The sequence below is a fragment of the Theobroma cacao genome, chromosome 1, assembly GCF_000208745.1.
Source record: "Theobroma cacao cultivar B97-61/B2 chromosome 1, Criollo_cocoa_genome_V2, whole genome shotgun sequence".
NCBI classification, from domain to species: Eukaryota; Viridiplantae; Streptophyta; class Magnoliopsida; order Malvales; family Malvaceae; genus Theobroma; species Theobroma cacao.
Genome location: NC_030850.1, coordinates 29660158 through 29668879, shown reverse-complemented (window position 1 = coordinate 29668879; position 8722 = coordinate 29660158). Strand labels below are relative to the sequence as shown.

The 8722-nt window shown below is 29.8% G+C and overlaps 1 long non-coding RNA gene across 2 annotated transcripts in view; it reads left to right on the top strand.

Annotated features, from left to right (window-relative positions):
- The window catches only part of LOC18599940, a 12630-nt gene extending 4610 nt beyond the window's left edge, over nucleotides 1-8020 (top strand). The window contains exons 4-5 of one of the 2 annotated variants that reach the window (XR_001926233.1): nucleotides 1600-1710; nucleotides 7712-8020. This is a non-coding gene — a long non-coding RNA (uncharacterized LOC18599940). The remainder of the gene's footprint in view (nucleotides 1-1599; nucleotides 1711-7711) is intronic. The other variant, XR_001926232.1, reaches the window with a different exon arrangement.

The window sequence follows — 8722 nt, the reverse complement described above, 5'->3', positions numbered from 1 at the left end:
TGTTTACTCACTGGGATTATAAAATCTCACCCCTTCTTCCTATACATTTTTCAAGCTCAGGACAGTTTATAGATAGTCGAGTAAGACGAGAACTAAGCTCGGAACTGCATTATAGAAAGTAAGAGTTCACAGTCTTACATCCTCTTGGTCAATTGGAGCCCACGTGTCATTGCAAATCAAAACTTATATTTTGGTTATCTGTATTTCTATTCATACAATTTTTACTTTACTTTCATGTGCGAAAAATTATTTACGAATATTTCTATAAAAATTTATTTGATGAGAAAATAGAATATTTTATTTATTATTTTTGAATAGTACTAGTTGTCAACAATTTACTTATAAATGAACGTTTTAGATACTTAATTGTTTTTAAATCATTAAATATATATTTTCTGCTTACCTACTACATTTTTAGCAAGTTTTGAGATTTTTGACGAAAAATTACGAAAATACCCCTATGAGCCAGAAAATAATATTTTATTGTTCTTATTTAAAAATGACTTATGATTTTTTGAAATGCGAGATTTAATAACTGTTGCTCACCGGGGAGATGCGGAAGTTGATGCTAAGCCTTGCGAGGTTTCAATCGACATTCAGGGTGAAGAATGTCTGTCGAGGCCTCGCGGCGGTTGTCACGGGCCCGATGGGGAGTTCCGGGTCGTGACAGATTGAGCTTTTATATTATAATTCATGGATTATTGGTTGTCAAAAAAGATCTATGCAATATCGTAATTTATTTAACATGCTCAAGTCAAAGCAGATAGTATCAAAGATTCACAAACTATTTTTCAGTGTTCTGCTATCCTCATTAGCCTCTTTAATATTACAACTATCTAATTATTTCTATAAATAATTTGTAAGAAATTTATTCACAAAAGCACATGAAAGTTACAAAATTTTATCTAAAATCGAATTGCTCGGTATTTCTTAACTAATTTCTTTTCTACCTCCTTATGTTTCTTTCCTATCTTTCTATTTGAGCAAAAAAATTTTGTTCTTTTTTTTTCACTTTTTTTTGTATATAACTTATTTAGATATTTATTTAATTTTGTTCAAATTTGTTGCTTTTGTTTTATGAAAAATAGGTTACTCTATTCTTAATTAAGGTAATATATAACAATAATGTTAGGAATACATTGATCAAATAATTGTACTCTACTACTTATTAAATTTAATAAAAACTACTTAACTTACAAAATTACTTTAATAACTTTTATAGTAATGAAACAGTATCATTCTGATTGATAACAATTCATATTTTATCTTAATTTTTTTCATAAGCATTAACTTTTTCTCAATTGGTTGAAAATAAATACATAAATTTGTGAACAACCATGTAACAATGATTCACTTTGTGGTCAACATTACATCAACTTTTCTGTATAGATATTTACTTTTTTATCTTATCTTCTTTGTTATTCATTATTAAACACTTCGTTATTGTTGAGCTTACAATTTTAAGAACTTTTGTTTTTGTTTCTTATAATTCATATCATCTACCTATTAACAAATATTTTTTCTTATTTTTTGTAAAACTATTCATTTCATTTATGAATCAACAGTTTTCACATTGGTTTCTACATTTTTTGCTTGCAGCCAATTCTCATTTTGTCTCTCTTAACTGCATCGAGCAATTTATAACTATCCATTAAATCAAAATTTGACCTGGTGTTAATCAAAGGTTTCCAAGGGAGCACGCCATACGCTGTAATGTGTTTTCACTTCATTTGACCTCTTATCACTACATTTTTTATATTTTCTACTAATTTCATTTCTGAACCTATTTGTTTGAAGTTTTTGCTCATACATATTACTTATTTGATTAACTAAATTGATAATATAAAATTTCAGTATAAGTTTGTTTAATCTGTGACTTTCTTAAATAATAATATAAGAAACATTTTAAGAATTTAGGATTTATTTTTAAAACCATGGATAAACTAAAGATAGCGAAACAAAATAGACATCATAGATTAAAAATACTTAGAACAAAAAAATTATCTAAAATTAAAAGAAACTTTATAAATCATCCACTTATATCTAAAGACAATAGTCCAAGTTGTAATCGAACGACTTTTTCATCACATAAAAATGTTGAAACGCTTACTCATCTTCAACAACATAATCAATCATTAATCACTATTGATTTATCTATTGCAAACCATGTTACTGTTTGTTCAACTGTCAATTCTAATGGTGAGTTGGAGACAACTTCAGTTCAACTTCTCAATACTAGACTTACCATAGATTCATTCAACGTTATCCATGAAACACAAGGAATGAATTTGACATCTTTGCCTACAAACAAATCCTCTAATTACACTTCAGCATCCACAGGGCCTATTCCTAGGAATTTGCATACTACCAATGAATCAACTCCTTTTCAAAGTACCCAAACTAATTCAACCATTCTTTGCTTTGATGGCCCAAATTATGTATGTCCTTATTGCTCCGTTTACATGTGGTATGAGGAACGAGTTGATATATCTAAACAAAATTGAAATCCTACTTTTAGTCTTTGTTGTCAACAAGGTATAGTCCAAATACCGAACTTTAGAGAAACACCTACTTTCTTAGATAATTTACTTGCTGATAATACACATAATAAAGGTTTAAATTTTAAACAAAATATAAGAATATATAATAGTATGTTTCAATTCACTTCATTAGGCGGTCGAATTGCCCACTCAATCAACAATACAAGAGGGCCTTACATATTCAAAATTAATGGACAAGTGTACCATCGAATAGGCTCTCTACTCCTAATAAGTGGACACAAACCAAAATTCACTCAATTATACATTTATGACACCGAAAATGAAATCTCAAATAGATTAGAAATCTATCATGATGATTTTAATAACAATTCTACTGATAAATCAATTGTTGAAGGTTTGATGAAAATGCTAGACGATAATAATCAAATAATCAAAGTATTTAGAATGGCTAGAGATCGATTGACAACAACAAATTTCGCTCCACTTCGACTGAGACTTATGGCATCTCGAGATCAATCACAATTAACCTATAGACTACCTATCACATCTGAAATTGTTGCTTTAATAGTTTGTGATTTTGGAGAGTATGATGGCCAACGAGATATTATAGTAGATCATATTAACGAAGGTCTTAAATGAATTAGCGAGCTACACCCATCTTTTATGGCCATGCAATATCCCTTTCTTTTCCCTTACGGTGAAGATGGATTTACACTTGATATAAATTATATTGATTCACCTTCAAGAAAAAAACCTAAACGAAAATATGTTACAATGCGAGAATATTATGCATATATAATTCAACAACGATCAACTTATAAAAATACATTATTAAAAGGTGGTAGGTTACTTCAACAATTTATAGTCGATACGTATGCTATCATTGAAGAAGAAATATTATTATTCATAAGAAATAATCAAAAACAATTAAGAGCTGAATTGTATAAAGGTTTAAAAGATGCCTTTGCCAGAGGTGACAATAATGCTAATACCGTAGGAAAACGCATTGTCCTTCCTTCTAGCTTTACTGGTAGTCCTCGATATTTATTACAAAATTATCAAGATTCCATGGCAATCTGTAGGTACTATGGTTGCCCAGATCTTTTTATCACGTTTACATGTAATGCTAAATGGAAAGAAATTCAAGATGTATTAAATTCAATTCCAAATCAAAAAGCTGAAGACAGACCTGATATAACATCAAGAGTTTTTAAAATAAAACTTCATTATTTAATGGATGATTGATTGAAGAATAAACATTTTGGTGTTCCAACAGCTGGTAAGTAGAAATTGTTTTGCTTTACAATTATATTTCGACATTACCAAATAAACTCTTTTTTCACTAAACAATATCAAACATTTAACACTTTTATCAATTATTATTATTTTCTTTTCATCCAGTGACTTACACTATTGAATTTCAAAAACGAGGGCTACCCCATGTGCATATCCTGCTTTAGCTCCATCATGATTCTAAGTGTTCATCACCTGATGATGTAGATAAAATTATAACAGCTGAACTGCCTCACAAGTTTCTTGACCCTACTGGGTACAAAGCTATTGTTGAATTCATGGTCCATGGTCCATGTGGCCTTGCCCGACCAACCTCGCTCTGCATGATCAAAGGATTTTGCTCAAAATACTACCCAAAAGACTTCCAAACAAGCACTACAATAAATGAAGATGGATTTTCAATATACCGAATAAGAGATATCCCAAATTGTGTCACAACCAAGAACAATATTAAATTAGATAATCAATATGTAGTACCCGATAACAGAGATCTGGTTATCAAATATCAGGCACACATTAATGTTGAAATTTGTGGTCAATCTCGAGCTATAAAATACCTTTTCAAGTACATCAACAAAGGTCTTGATAGAGCACGAGTCATCTTAGAAAATAAAAACTCAAATGATCAAGCACATAATAGTATCGCAAATTTCACTAGCCTTCACAAACAGCAACAAGAAGATATAGAGGTTGATGAAATCAAAACTTATTTAGATTGTAGATACTTATCAGCATACGAAGCATGCTGAAGACTTTTTGCTTTTCCAATACACCATAGAGAACCTGCTGTCCAAAGGTTAGTTGTCCATTTACCTGAACAACAAAATATTTATTTTCATGATCATGAGACTATATCAGGCGTTATCCATAGACCAGACATTACTAAAACAACTTTCACTGAATGGATGACTTGCAACCAAAATGATCAAAACGGCCATCATTTACTCTATGTAGATTTCCCAACTGAATATGTTTGGCATGAACAAGAATCTAAATGGAATAAGCGAAAACAAGGTAGGTCTATAGGTAGGATAAATTACGTACATCCAACCTCTGGAGAGTTGTATTATTTACGTATGTTATTAAATGTAATTAGAGGAGCAACTAGCTTTGAATACATTAGAACTGTGGATGGGATAACTTATAAAATTTATCAAGAAACTTGCCAAATTCTAGGTTTGTTAGAAAATGATCTAGAATGGAATGATGCAATTGTTCAAACTTCTCAATGGGCTTCTAGCGAACAATTAAGACAATTATTTGTCACTATCATAATGTTTTGTCAAGTTGCAAATCCTCTTAACCTTTGGGAAAATCATTGGAAACTTTTTACTGAAGATATTGAATATAGGATCAAGCAAGCCTTTAGAAACTTACAATACACAATCCCTGAAAATGATCTTAAAAATTATGTTCTTATTTCCCTAGAAGATCTCTTCAATAAAAATTGTAGTTCGTTATTTGAATTTAGATTACCTATGCCAAACCAAGAAAATGTCATTTACGATCATGATAGGCTAATACATGAAGAAATGAATTATAACTTATTTGAACTTCAATAATTACATTTAAATTTAATCACAACCTTGAATATCGAACAAAAACAAATATACCAATGCATTAAACAATCAGTTGAAAATGGTGAAGGACAAATGATATTTGTATATGGACATGGTGGTATAGGAAAAACTTATCTATGGAATACTATTATATCAAGCATTAGATCTGTAGGAAAAATAGTCTTGGCTGTTGCCTCCTTAAGTATTGCTTCTTTATTATTACCTAGAGGTCGAACTGCTCACTCAAGATTCAAAATCCCTCTTGATATTAATGAATATTCTACATGCCAAATCAAAAAAGGAACTCAATTAGCAAGATTAGTCCAAGCCTGTAGTCTAATAGTGTGGGATGAGGCACCTATGGTTCATAGACATTGTTTTGAAGCCTTAGACAGAACTCTTAAAGATATACTAAACCAAGATTCCAATGAAGCAATTGACAAACCTTTTGGAGAAAAAACACTTCTACTAGGAGGAGATTTTAGACAAATCCTACCAGTTATTGAATCTGGTCATAAAACAGATATTATAAATGCTACAATTAACCGATCACCATTATGGTCTAAATGTAAGGTGTTTAAATTGAAAACTAATATGAGATTATTAAAGCCTAATTTAAGTGAAGAATCAAGAAAATAGATTGAAACATTTGCACAGTGGCTATTAGATGTTGGTGATGGAAACCTACACTCAACAAGCATGGTAATTAATGGTGATGAATCTGATTACATACCATTACCTAATGATTTGTTGGTCCCTATAATACATAACCCAATAAATGATATCATTTTTTTCTGTTTATAATGACTTCGATAAATTCCATGCTGATCCTGAATACCTTAGACAAAGAGCTATAGTTACACCCTACAATGAAACAGCTAATTCAATAAATGCATACGCATTAGATCTACTACTAGGATACACAAAAACCTATTTCAGTCATGATTCTATTTCCCAAACAAGTGACCAAGTATCAAACCATGAATTACTATACCTAACAAAATTCCTTAACTCATTGAAATTTCCTAGCCTGCTAGACCATGCTTTACACTTAAAAATAGGTGCCATTGTAATGCTACATAGAAACATCAACCAAAATTCTGGCTTATGTAATGGAACAAGACTTATTATCACACAATTAGCTCCTAATATTATTGAAGGCAAAACCATATCCTCAAATTAAACGACAAACAAGTTTTTCATTCCACGCATACTCTTAACAGCAAAACATCCAAAATGGCCATTTGTTTTCAGAAGAAAACAATATCCCATCAAGCTATCTTATGCCATGACGATCAACAAAAGCCAAGGACAAACTCTTGAAAAAATTGGTATATATCTACCTAAACCTGTTTTCATACATGGTCAATTATACGTTGTTTTTTCTAGAGTCACATCTAGAAACGGATTGCATATTATGGCCACTGATGAGAATGGTTCAAGTGTAAATGAAACCAAAAATATTGTTTTTCGAGAAATATTTGATAATTTACTGTGAGGTTCGTATCTATCCTTATATACAAAAAAATATTCATACCACTTTCACAATCATGACTAATATTTTCCTACAAACACATTTTATTTCACATTTACACTCTATTTATAATTTGATTTTATATCTGATTATTGTTCATCTAATCTTTATTTCACTACTCCAAAACCTTGCTTTCTTTTCCTTTTAGTTTGCATTCTTCATTTTTGGGTTTATATACTTTGTTGTTGATAATTTCTCTATTTGATTATAGCAAAAAAAATTCACACACACTCATTTTTCCGTTATTTTTGTTATCTTCAAATGATGATTACCATTCCCAACTGCATGATTTCACTTTAATTATTCACTCTTAAAGATGATACTTGAAAATACTGCTCAATTATATAACAAAACTAAGTCATCACACAATTAACTTAGACTTAGACATGATTACCTACAATTAAAATAATTCATGCTTAGAACTTCGATTCAAGATTATCCTTAATTATAGTAAATAAAACTACACTAGGAACAAAGTATACCCTTAGCTAAGAATGCACACACCAAGGGGAAATTGAAACAAAAAAATGCATATGCATTTGCATACACTTTAGCCTACAAATCATCTATTTCTCTTTGGTTTACCTTTAATAATAAACAAATAAATACCCTTTTTACTTTAATTAGAAACATGCTTCATACATACCCACTTGATAATTTTTGGTTTCTTCACTTTCATCTTTGATCTGTTGAGAAAAAAGTCTGATTATTTTCCATTCATTGTTTATTAATGTGATCATGAAAATAACAACATTCAATATGAATTACTAAACAGTTTAAATAGATATTAACCATTTATCTTATCTTATTTACATTAATTACAGGTCTTTCGATTTCAATTACTCCCCTTCAACACTTATCTTCCTTATGGACATACCAAGTTCACAACCTTTGGTAACCCAAACTTTGATGATGCTCTCGCCAACAATGTATGTTCTGTCCTTCAAACACAACATCATAACAAAACTACAATCTTTGTAGTCAATGATGTCCAACTATTTTCAGCAAAGATTTTTAACTTCAACTAATATGTTGCTATAAATCTTTGCTTAATCAAATTATTTCTTTTCCTACTTGCATAACTAACAAATCCGTTTACACTAATTTTAGAAATCCCATATTTTTTTTGCTCACATTTACATTTATCAACATTTTCGATTTCCCACCTTAACCATTTATTTTTGTGTCATTAATACCTCATCAATCAAGCTGTAAAGTACTTTGGTGCATCTATAAATTTTCCCTTTGTCATTATGATCAATGCTCATATGAATGTATATCTTATTCTCATAAAAAATATTTTGTGACCATTGTATGTTCAAAATCTACCAATTCCAATAATTAGTTGTAATTGTTGGATAACAAAATATTAATGACTAATTTCTTCATTTAATGGCTATATTCTATACAATTTTCTTCTTAAGAACCAAGCAAATCTTATAACCAAAAAAAAAGAAGAAATACTTGAAACATGTTTACAACCAATCAAATATATAAGATGATCTTTTTTCTCTTCTTAACTTACCTCTGCCTTGCTATAGCATGTCTTCTTTTTTAACTTTTTGTCCACATTTACACATTTTCGTATCTAACTAATCTAAATATTAATTTTATTTTGTACAACATTCATTCATAAAATCATTATACGGCTTTTATACTCATCACACAATATCATTCAAAATAATTCATACCTTATTTTAATTTTGTTGATAAACATTAACTTTTTGTAAGTTCACTAAAAAAATAACCTAATTTGTCAACAATAATGTAACAATGTTTCACCTTGCCTCAACATTACATAAAATTTTGTTTATACATAATTTTACTTTGACTAT